Source organism: Sapajus apella, unplaced genomic scaffold (genome assembly GCF_009761245.1).
Source record: "Sapajus apella isolate SASKATOON/1434 unplaced genomic scaffold, GSC_monkey_1.0 scaffold65, whole genome shotgun sequence".
Classification (NCBI taxonomy): Eukaryota; Metazoa; Chordata; class Mammalia; order Primates; family Cebidae; genus Sapajus; species Sapajus apella.
The window spans coordinates 3345285-3357805 of record NW_022437005.1 but is presented as its reverse complement, the minus strand read 5'-3'; the positions used below and the strand labels follow the sequence as shown (position 1 = coordinate 3357805).

At 38.7% G+C, this 12521-nt stretch overlaps 1 protein-coding gene and 1 long non-coding RNA gene across 15 annotated transcripts in view; one reads left to right on the top strand and one right to left on the bottom strand.

The window, feature by feature from the left end:
• The window catches only part of KIF16B (kinesin family member 16B), a 302210-nt gene that overhangs the window by 118292 nt on the left and 171397 nt on the right, over positions 1-12521 (top strand). The gene's annotated exons all lie outside the window — the stretch shown is intronic.
• On the bottom strand, positions 2983-3611 carry LOC116530092. Its single transcript, XR_004259832.1, has 2 exons — positions 3302-3611; positions 2983-3267 (listed from the first exon to the last, which is right to left on the bottom strand). It is a non-coding gene; the product is annotated as an uncharacterized LOC116530092 (long non-coding RNA).

The window sequence follows — 12521 nt, the reverse complement described above, 5'->3', positions numbered from 1 at the left end:
GGATGGTCTCGATCTCTTGACCTCGTGATCCACCCGCCTCGGCCTCCCAAAGTGCTGGGATTACACACAACAGTTTTTATAGGGAAATTTATAATATTTTATGGCTTCTGGAGTTGGAATTATAATTAGAAATTTTTTCTTTATTTTGTAATTATAAAGGAGTACACTTAATTTTTTCATTTGATTTATATAGTTTTATATTTTGTTTGATTGATTGATTGATTGATTGAGAGAGACAGGGTCTTAATGCTGCTCAGCCTGGAGTGCAGTGAGATCATAGCTCACTACAGCCTTGAGCTCCTGGGCTGAAGTTATTCTCCTACCTTAGCCTTCCAAGTAGCTGGGGCTACAGGTGCATACCACCAAACCTAGCAAATTTTTTTTTTTTTTTTTGGCAAAGACAGGGTCTCACTATGTTGCCCAGGCTGGATAGTTTTATATTTTTACATTGAAACTTTTGATCTATTTAGAGTTAATCCCATGTGAAATATGTAAAATATGGCGTCAATTTTATCTTTTTCTAAATTGCTATCTGGTTGCCACACCATGTGTATTTACTAATTGATCCTACTGTTTTGAAATTCTTCACTTCTTTTATTTTATTTTTTCTTCTTTTTCATCCTTCCTGAGCCCTGTGCGTTTTCTTCTGTGTTCCTGTTGTCCGGTCACGTCTTTGAAGTTTCAGGGTGTTTTTCCCTGCAGCCTTCTAGCTGTGTGGGTATACTTTTCTGGCGCATTTTCTTCTGCTTCTGAGAAACAATAATTGGTTTTTTTCTGTTAGTGGATATGGCAGTTTTACTTACTCTTTTGCTTGTATTCAAATTATTTGTAGTTTTCTGAATTTTCTGCCAGCATGAGGGTCCTGTGAGGGTGGAAGACTCAGGTCAGCCGCCCCAGAATTTACAGTTTCTCTGCCACGTGGTTTGGGCTCTTTGTTCACTTTCCATACCATTTCCCTCTGCTTTTCCCACTGCTCCCTGCTCCACCCCGTTCATTCTCAGATCTGCCCAGAGCAGTTCCTACTGAGCCTGAGCTCCTCTTCTCCTGGTGGTGAATATTTGCTGATGTTTCCTGAGTCTGCTACTTACTGTGCCCTGGCTCCCCACCCATTCTTACCTGGTGCCCCCCTCCCATGTCATCAGTTCTGATGATGTGGGTGTCCCCTCACTTACGCATATTATTTGAATAAACATTAGAGGTTCTAGTTATTCTTCCAGCTGCTTTTCATGGTTTTTACTGGTAAAAAGTAAAAAGCATGAAGGAAGTGTCAAATGTGAGCAGTGCCCATACCTTTTCTAGAGTCTGGATAGATTCCACATATATCTTTGAAAACGGATAAATATGAGCTTAGCTTCAAAATACTGAATATTAAAGTAAACATCTGATTAAAAAAATTTTGGTCCCAGTCCTTTCTACAAATACCAGGAATCTTTAGTACGTATTTGGTATATAATCTTCGACAGCATTGGATAGGGTGACATGAATTCGAAGTTTGTTTAATGCTGCTTTCTCTCTTGACTTCTGTTTTCCAAGTCCACAAGTTAGGGCTTAAATGAACTTTACTAAATTCTCCTGTGAAGTAATGTTTTTGTTGTTGTTGTTGTTATTCACATGGTAGTAATTATTTCAATTTAATGCAAATGTCATAGTGATCCAAAGAAAGAAGTCTTCAGATTACTCTGTAGAGCTATTTTGGGCCATTTGTGATTTATCAGGAATCACCATTAGGGAAAATTTAAATACTAAGAGAAGTGTAGTTCAGTATGCTTCATAAACTTTCTAAGTGGCTAGAGGAGCTCCATTTTTTTTTCTGTCTCTCATTATTCTATGAAATGTGTTTTTATGTCTCCCAAGTCTAGCAGCATCATACATTTGCTGCTATAAATGTCTCCCATCAGAAGGCCAAATAAGGAAGTTACAATTATAGAAATGTTTTCCCTAAAGACATTAGCCACATGCGGACGCTAAACGACTTGCTCTATTTCAGTTTTTCTCATTTGTATTTTCCAGACGTACATTCTATATGAGCTTGGAAGGCAGCTCGCAGAGTCTGTGCTGACAAGCTTATTTTCTATGTAATGTGGAAGAAACACTGATATTGAGATTTTACTGAGCCAGACCTGTCTGTGAACACGCAGGTATGGCAGAAGATTCACGGTACTCTCTTCATGTCCTCACATCCTCTGTCACTTAAAACAAATTGTGGTAATCTTGGGTGAAAAATAGTAAACTATAACTCGCTCACATCATTTTATTATTTATCCGTCTTCAAAGAGTGGCACATTCACATCTCTTTGGTTTTGAACTCCTGTCAGCAAAATCTGAATCTCAAATATGACTGTTGTTTCCTCTTGCTGTTGAGTGTTTCTTCTTGCTTAAAGCTTAGCTCATCCTGACACCGCGTGTTCAGTGTACCATACACCAGGTATTGTGAGGTGCTACGTTTCCAAACCCCGGTGAGATGCTGGCCCTTTTCTCATGGAAATCACAGCCCAGAGAGGGAGACAGCACATTGTGATAATACAGTCAGACAGGCAGAATAGTAACAAGGCACGTGGGACATGGAGGACTGGAGCAGAGGAACAGCCCGTGGGGCAGGTGGGGGAGGTGTGTGCATATCTGTCTGTGAATGTGCTCAGGGTTCTCGGGTCCTTGGCTCTCCTGCACTCCTTTGTCTGCTTCATGCTGGGAAAGCTTTTGCGGTAGAACTTTGCCAACTCTCAGCCTGACCTGGCATTTTTGTACTTTAAGCTGAAGGCAATTGATAGCTCTTTGAGCTCTGTGTGCAAGCATTACATGATTGAGTTGGGGCTTGTTTATAAAGTTCATTTCTGTTGAGATGAATCCAGCCCTAAGTTGCATAAACACCAGTACTGAGGTGTGTGTACAGGTATTTGTGTATCTTCTAGCTTCCTATATATTTTCTTTGTGATCTGAGTTAGCAAAGATCTATAAAATAGATCTATAAAATTGGATTGTATTTTTGAGCATGAAAATAAATCTTTATTTTCAGTTATTACCCACCAGTAAAAGAAAGTTAGGTTCACAGTGCTAGCTCTTGACACAAAGTAAACTAGGAGGCAAATTTATATCCATCAGATACAACTAATGGACCAACTTTTTAAGTTCAGCCTACCTGGAAAGCTTGCAACATATCAGATATTGCTGTGTGGTCTTTCACAACAGCAATGGATGACACTGAGTAGAAGTTGTGAAGTGTTTTTAATAGCAGGTGTGTTCTGTAGTATGTTGCTGGAAATCAAGAGGCTATTGTTAAGTGTGCTCTGAATGAAGAGACCACCTAAACAGGCTTTGTGTGAGCAACAATGCTGTTTCTTCACTCGGGTGCGAGTAAGCTGAGTCCAAAAAAGGAGTCAGCAGAGGGTGGTGGGATAGGAGTTCATTTTATAGATTTGAGGTAGGCAGTGGAAAGTTACAGAAGTTATAGTTCAGGGAGGTTTTTGCAAGCCAGAGGGGTGTCGTGGGAAGGCGGGGGGGCTGTTGCAAGATCCAAGGTCCGGTGTCACAAGATTGGCTTATCAGTTGAGGCAGGAACAAAGACAGAATGTTGCAAGGTTGGTTAATCAGGCACTGCAGGAGCTAGCTATTCTTCTCCTTTTGTAGTTTTTCTGTTACTTTAGGCTTTCTGGCTCCAGGGGGGATTTTGGAGGTGGGTCACAGAGGTCACCATGGCTTGACTACAGTGTAGTCCACGGTTCAATCAGTTCAAAGAACCTTGCAGTTATTTTTAACCAAACGCTCATAAACTTCACCAATCTATAGAAATATTGAAATAGGCCAGGTGACATTTATAATTTTTTAAAATGCATATGTTTGCCTTTCTTGAACCATGACCCAGCCTGTCATAGTATATCAATTTATATAATATGCTTTCTGAAAGAAAGCATTTCTGTGATCTGTCTTTTCTGTTTCCCCTTTTTAGATTTTCTTCTAATATTTCTAGTGTTTATTCTTATAGTTACCTTCATTAAAAACTATATTTCTGGTTTACTTTCATGTCCCCTGGTGCAGTGGTCATGAGGTTGCTCAATGAATGTTTGTTGAAGCAAGTCATGCCAATGTGGCTCTGTCTTAGCAACTATTTTTCCAATAATTTTCTCACCCACCTTCCATCCATTTTACTGTTGTTTATGTAATAAGGGGTTCTATATCCTGTTATTTGTAATTTTATTTAATTTACCTGCCTATTTTGACATTGCATTCAGTTTTACAACCTTATTTTCAAAAACTATTGAGATCAGCCTTTATTTTGAACTGGTTTTAATTCATCCTCCCACTCGGTTTAGACCACCTCCCACCTCTATTCTTTGGTTCTTTGTTTAGGTTATCTGTTATTTATCATTTCAGAGTCATTGTTATCAGAGCAGGTTTGTGGGCCTTCTTTTGGTGGTTTTACTACTTTTGTACATGAAAAACTATGTGAGTGAAGAACTATTTTGCTGTGGATCTTTTCCCTTCTAAATGCTGCGAAAGTCACTTTCTAGGAGAAATTCCTAATGTAGATGACAGGGTGATGGATGCAGCAAGCCACCATGGGACATGTATACCTGTGTAACAAAGCTGCACATCATGTACTCCATAACTTAAAGCATAAGAAAAAGAAAAAAAGAAAGTCACTTTCTTATATTCTGGAGTTCGGTATTGCCAAGGGAAGTTCTTTCATCAGTATAACATTTTGTTTTTCTTTTGTAAACATTCTTTTTGTTTTTATAGCTGTAGGATTTTAAATTTTATTTTTAAAATTTAAAATTTTCAACAGGGTTCTTCCTCCTTTTGCCGTCCTATTCAATGACCCCTGTTTTTGGTCAGGTGCTGGCCTCTTCTCAGCTTGTTTCTGTTGACTCTCTAAGTGCAGCTTGTCCTTCATTTATTCTCTTGCTTTCCTCTGCAGTTCCCATTACATTTCATTGACAATTTCCATTTTTTCTTTGTCTGTATCTGTTATCTTGTCTTGCATTATTTTCATCTATTTATTCTTACACTTTGATTCTGTGACTGCATCTCATGTTTGCTTTCTGATTATACCCATTTATTTGAAGTGTAGATTGTATGCTTTCTCCTTCTAATACAGAATCTGAGTTTCCATTTACATCTCAACTCTTTCCATCCTCTTTCCCTTTCTTCCTCCCTCTCTCTCTCATATTTCTCTCTTTTTTTCTTGAGGTCATGTTTTCTTGGATTAGTTTCTGTCCAAGCAGAATAGAACAAAACACTTCATTTCTTCTCTCTTGAATATACTGTTCCCTTTATGTTGCTTTGGAAAATGTTTTTGTGAGGAGAGCTCCAACTGTTGTTGTAAACTATTGTTGCTTGCTTACATTGCTTGCCAGTGGTTGTTGCTTGCTGTTTATTGTCATTGATGTTGGTTGGTGTTTTTGTTGATGTTACTATTGTTGCTTGTTGTTTGTTATCGCTTTTGATTGTTGTTTGCTTTTGCTTTTGACTGGCTGAGGAGTGGCCTGTCCAGGCCCAGGAGGATTTTCTTTGTTCTCTGACACTACCTACCTTCTTGCTGTTACAAATCAGTGTGAAATCGTGAGCTGAAGGACTGGGCTCTGTCAACTTCAATTTGCCAGATACTTCGTTTGTCTAGTTTGGCTCATCTTTTCGATAAGGGAAGGCTTATTCCTATCGTATCTTACGGCATTATTTTTAGGAGAATTTACCCATAATTCGTGGAAGCATCTGCATTTTTTATCTTAGCATAAACGCAGCATGAAAAACTCTTTTCTTTGTAGGACACTGCATGCACGGCTTTCTTTCTGCTCCTTCCTATTACCTCCGCCATGTGCCAAAACAAAGTGTGCAGTGGCCTATTTCTTCACCCTGTGGAGATGGCTGTAATGATGACTCAGTGAGAATTGGTGGAGAAAGAGCAATATCAATGGGGATGGTTGGGTTGGGATGATGACATAGTCCAAGTTACTTCAGAAAAGAGTTTCGGCCAACAATTGGCAGCGGGGATAGGAAAAAGCACATATAGAAATCTTCCTGTTTAAGCTTGCTGGTTTTTTGTTTTACTTCACCCTGTCCATGTTTTGTTTTGTTATTAAAGAGACAGAGTCTTGTTATGTTTGCTGTGTTACCCAGGCTGGACTCAAACTTCTGGGCCCAAGTCATCCTCTCACCTCAGCCTCCTGAGTATCTGTGATAACAGGTGACTACCACCACCTGGCTTGTCCACGGTTTTATTGATAAACATCTCTCTCAGGGTATGTCCCATGTAACCAGTATTTTTAAATTCTAGAGTGTTTGTTAGTTTGCATTTCATCTGAAACAGGAATAGATTAGGATGCAATGGCTGCTTCTGGCTTTAGCAATTGCCATCATAATCCAGAGTTTTTATTAGAGCTTGGTGTGGACTTCTTTTCAATTAATTTTTTTTTTTAATAGAGACAGGATCTCACTTTATTGCTCAAGCTGCTCTCAAACTCCTGGCCTCAAGTCATCCATCCTCCTTAGGCCACCAAAGCGTTGGGATTACAAATGTGAGCCACTGCACCCAGCTTTAGTAGGCTTTTTTATTGGACTTTTCCAGCACAGGTTTCTGTCACACCTTTTCTTTTTCTAGTGCTCTTGCAGGCCATCCTCTAGGATCCCTTCACCCTACTCCCCATGATCGGCAGAATTGAAGGCAGATGGCAGGACTGTGATCTTAGTTCAAGAAAATGATCAAAAAAAGGAACTTTTTTTTTGTAACATCAGAATGAGTCTGATTTATTACTTACTGGCAACTATCTAGTTCTTTGACTAATTTAAGAGTAGAGTTTTTAGACCAAAGTAAATCTTTTTAGAACAAGAAGAACTTAAAATGAAGACGTTCTGCATGACCCACATCTAAGGAAAATCAGATAAGTCTCTAAAGAGATATATTAAGCTCTTTTCTCGTTTCCTATTTGCAAGTATGGCCTGTCATTTGAAGGATTTACAAAATGCTCACTTAGTTTCCAAGGAAGCATTCATTTTCTATTTGAGTGCCTGCCCTGTGCTCAGCACTGGGAAGAACAAGTTAGAAAAGACAAGTTCTGAAGATGTGGGAGTAGAGTTGGTGAATATGGGTGAATTTATTCTAGTGCAGGACGGATTATTTTGAGTCCGAGTATTTTTTTCAAATTTGCCTGCAAGTTTTATGTAGGAACATTTACTGTTTACTTGCAAAGTCATCAGAAATTCACACTTCGACCTAGCGTGCCTACTGATGTTTAAGCCTACATTAACACAATATCTAGGATTTAAACAGTATATTTTTTATATAAGTAGATCAGCATTTTCCCTGTTTAGAATTTAACAGTAGAATCCATGGACTTCCTAGGGAACCAAAGTCTGGCAGCTGTAGTTTCACATACATGTTTTTGAATTAAAGATATAGTCTGTTTTAAGGAATTGTTTTGATTTTGTTGATTTCCATTACCTAACATTTTGTATTTTAATTGGGTTAATAAAGCACAAATTGACTATATTATCGAGGCGTATGAGGATGCAGATGTAAAATGTCACCGTAGGCAAGAGTTAATGGAATCAAGATGGTGCAGGGGAACACGCCACCAGTTCAACTGCAGCCTCAAGGTAGTCAGTGACATTTAAAAAATGTCTGCTGAAGCCAGGCAGCCGGTTCATTAGATTAATTAAAGTAAAAACTAACCCCAATCTGGTGTTTTGATAATAACCACGGTGCTGCCACAGTTGGAATAAGCTAATGCTTGACATTGTTCTCATTAACATCACAGTAGAATTGCCTTTATGGGTTTCTTCTAAACTTTCAAACTCACCTTTTAGCATTCAAGTGGACTTTTAGCTTTCTTGACTGTTTTCTCATGGTTTAAGTAATACACAAAGAGGGTAAATTTTGTTTTTATTAAAGGTGACAACCTCTTTTCTGCCTCTTATACTCCTTATGGGACATTAGAGAAATCAAGGCAGCAACTGCAGGGCTCTGCAGTGCCATTGGCTGTCTGTTCTGGCAATTCTACAGCAAGAGAAGGTTGTCTACACTGTCTATGGTCAAATGCAGCGATTTTTTCCACATTTTAATCCATTGCACACTGACTTTTCTGTAAAGCACAATAAAAAGGAACTACTAAAATAATAAAGTAGAAAAAAAAGAGATACAGTAGAAAAAATAGAAAGTAGAAAAAAAGCTGAAAAAAAATAGAAGCCGCAGTATTTTATTAGATGCAATGTTTATAAAATTACTCTGCCAAATTGTGCTTAAGTTTCTCAGTGGCTGCATTTAATTTTGATACTTGTTCTGGAATGGCAGCCAGCACTTTGCAGACCCTCCTGAGCCACACGGCTCTAGACTTCGTGTTACCATGTAAGCACCCCATTGGTTCTATGAAAAAGGCCCTGACCCGCCTTTCCCTGCAAAAATTGCTGACCTGGACAAAAACCTGATTCGGACATTTAAGTCCACATTTTCAGAAAAAGGTCATCAAGGCTGCTCCTGGTTATGACATTTGAGTATTTAGAATTCTAGACTATTTGTGACTTTTTTTTTGTTACTCAAATTGCTCACTTAAAAATACAATTAGTTTCATAAAGTCCCTGGTGAGAATGAGTTTAGATTAAAAAATACACACGCGCGCGCACACACACACACACACACACACACACACGTATATAAAATTGCCTGCTGCTTTTTGCTGTCATGGTGTAGTACAGTGCAGTAATATATATGTATGTGTATGTGTATAAAAATGAATAAGAATGAATAAATATAGATGTACATATATTTCTGAGGCCAAAAACTTCCTGCTTCCAGGGTCCAAGTGTACACAATGTTGGTTATCATGTGTGCATTTATTATATACCTTTTTTGGGAAAAAATGGCAATAAAAACAAATATATGTGCTCATATATTCTTCCTTTCTTTCCTTCTTTCTTTCCGAGACACAGTCTTGCTGTCATTCAGGCTGGAGTGCAGTAGTGCAATCAATCATAGCTCAGTGCCCCTTGGAACTCCTAGGCTGATGATCTTCTTCCCACAGCCTGCTGAGTAGCTGGGACTGTAGGTGCATGCCATCATGCCTGGCCTGCTCATGTATTCCTATTTCCCTTTTTCCCTTCACGATCTATAGTAAATGCACATGTGATAACTAACACTCTCTATGCTGAGACCCCGGAAACAGAGGAGGCTTTTGCCCTCAGTTGGGTTCAGTAGATAACTTAGTTTATTTAGAATCGAAGGTTCAAGGAAGGTTTTTGTGTTGTTTCTGATGTGTAAATGAGGATCAATCATGAATGTCTGTCCTTTCTCTCAACTAGCACTGAAAGGTGCAAGGTATGTGCAGCATTTTTCATCTCAGCATTGTTGGCAATAACTAATAATTGCAAAGGTTCTGAAAGCAATTTAAGTGCCCATGAAGGATGGACAGGTTACGTATATTAAATCATACAAAAAATGGAATTTTATGTAACTGTGTAAAACCATGAGCATTTTTTAGCATGTTTTCAGTGAACACGCATCCATAGTGGAGAGGTCAGCAAACTGCTGCTCTAAAGACTAGCTAGTGAACAGTTCCTTCTTCTTGGCCCGTGCCAGCTGTGTCGCAACTACTCCACAGTGCTACACCATGATAGCAAAAAGCAGCAGGCAATTTGTAAATGAATGAACATGGAACATGTATTCCAATAAAGCTTTATGAACATTGAAATTGGAATTTTATACACTTTGCACATCATGAAATAATATTCTTCTTTTGATTTTTTTTTCGACCATCTTCAACTATAAAACTTGCCGATTAGCATTCCAGCCATACAAAAACAGGCAGACAGCCTTATTTGGCCTTCAGCCATAGTTGGCTGACTTCTACCATAGGGTCTAGGGTGTATGTCTTCCACATCACATGACCCAGCAGTTCCACCCCTAGACCCTGTGGTAGAAGTGTCTTCACTGTAGAAGACACTGCCAAACTGTTTTCCAAAGTGATTGTATCCAGTTTACAACATGTAAGTAGTTTGCTAACTAATAAAAAATATGAGATTTGATGGTGGAAGTTTGTAATGGCTTAGGAAAGAGTTTGCTTCCTTTTGACTCCTGACTGTGGTTGTGAGAAGTTAGGTATTTAGATAGGTGGCTTGCACTGCACGTATTAGCAAAACTAATTGATGTGTGTGATTCGAAAGTGTTGCATGTGTACCTTATATTTGGTTTACTGCTTTACTATTAATGGTCCAGATCAGCAAACACAATTTCTTTTGTATCTTGAACTTCACATTTCCTTGAGAAGTTCTATGATGTTAACCACATGTGCTTTACTTATAAAAAGGTTTCTAATGTAATTTCTATTTTCAAAATGGATTATATTCCTTATGTTAATACACTATTGGGGCCAGGTGTAGTCAACATTCAAAATTATGTTTGAGCTTTGGAATAGTCCTCTCCTGCGTACTCCGAGCGAATGAGCCCTTTTGATTTACTGAGGAATTTATCTTGCTAAAGATATATTAATAATGTCAGAGTGCAGTGTATCGCTTACAGGAATACTTGTGTAAAATATTGTTGCCCGTAATAGTATTTATACAACCAAGATATGCATTTGTATTCAGGCCAAATTGATTAGAGGAGGAGCAGTTCTTTGGGATCCTTGGGAGCTGGTGTTCATATAAAGTGTTCTGTTATGGTCTAAAAGGTGTGCACTCTCAAGGGGACAGTATGAGACAGGTCTTGAGTGGCAGATGGTTTTACAAAGTATTAACTATTTGGGTTCATAGAGGACAATTTATTCAGTCACCTGTCCTGTGGCTGGGTTGTGGTTTCCTGCCTTTTCACCGTTTACTGCACAGCCAAGGAAGAAACTCCCTTCTGTACCAGTGTTTTCTTTGACATACTGTCATTACTCATGGGGTAAGCAATAGTTTGAACAGTTTGATTTATTAGACAAATTTGGTTTTAGTGATTGGAGTGAATATTTGGTTAATAGGATGCAGGAGGGAGTTATGTTTTCTCTGCTCCATAAAAAGCAGATTTTATTTCTGGTTGAGCATCTCTAATCTGGAAATCTGAAATCCAACATGCTCCAGTGGACTTTTCATTTGAACATCATATTGGCATTCAAAACGTTTGGGATTTTGGAGCATTTTGGATTTTCAGATTAGGTCACTTAACCCATATCCTAGGAGAAGCAAGGAGCTTACTCATTAGGGGACAGTCTTTACCTCCTCACCAGCATGCCTTGCCATGGGGAGTGTACATCTTTCAGAAGGGAATTGTGAGAAGCTGGAAGTATCTTTCTTTTCTTCCCCCCTGTCATTCTTCATCACCTTCTTGCTTTTTCCTAAATTCCCTCCTGATAATGATACTGGCTTCTCAGTTGGCTAAGAAACAAATGAAGGCTGTACACCAAGCTTAGGGATTAACCTCTAGCATCTCACCTGTTCGAGCAGACCTCCTTTTGCTGCTGTGGTTGGTTTTCCTTCCATGGTAGAGAGTAGCTTGCAAAAGATAAACGAGAGGATTTTTCTTTAATATTTTATTTTCTGTATAATAAAAAAAGCTTGGAATCTAGATATATTTAACATTACAGAATTACGCAAAGGCACCATTACAAGTTCCTTCATAGAATTTTTTTTCAAGGTGTGATTTATGAAATTTATTTATTTTTTAAATTGACGTGTAAAATTGTATATATTTATCATTATAAATATCTATTATATATGTTTATATATAACATGGTTGTCATTTTGTAGTGAGAAAGCCTAGCATCCACTCTCTCAGCATTTTTCAAGAATACAGTATATCATCATTAAGTGTAGTCACCATGCTGTACAGTAGATATCTTGAACTTGTTCCTTCTGTATCACTGTAAATATGTGTTCTTTGACCAACATTTCCCCAGCCCTCCCCCACAACCCCTCGAGCTTCTGGCAACCACGTGTCCATTTGTCTAAGTTCACTTTAGATGCTGGCACAGTGATGAAACTACCCAGTAACATATTTCTCAGAACGCATCTCTGTTGTTAAGAGATGCCTGACTGTGTATCTGTAGATTTTTAAATGTAATATGGGTAGATCTTTACATATAATATAGATGTAGATCTAAAGATAGAGACAGATATAGATAAAATATAAGAGGGTGCCTGCTTTACTCACTGATCTATCCCTAATGTAGACTGGCACCTGACAAGTAGCAGATGGTCATTAGGTGTTAGTTGAATGAATCACAGAAGAAGGTAGCTGGCAAGTGAAGGAGTTAGGTTGCAGTACTTGCCCTTTTGAGCATTCTCAAAGTGCACCCTACAGGATAGAAGTGCCATTTGGAGGATGCAGAAAATTATGGCTCAACCCTAGAGGCAGAATTCCTGGGAGCTTTAAAAAAAATGCCTGGACCCTGCTCCTGAGATGGTCATTCAGAGGACCTGGTGAGGGCCCAAGCCTGATATTTTTTGAAAACTCCTTGGTCTTGCAGGAGAAGCAAGCAATGCGTGAATGTAAAGTTACTGATCTGTGTTTGACGGAGATCCATCTGATTAGGCCTGATAACTGTGGTCATTGCAGAGGA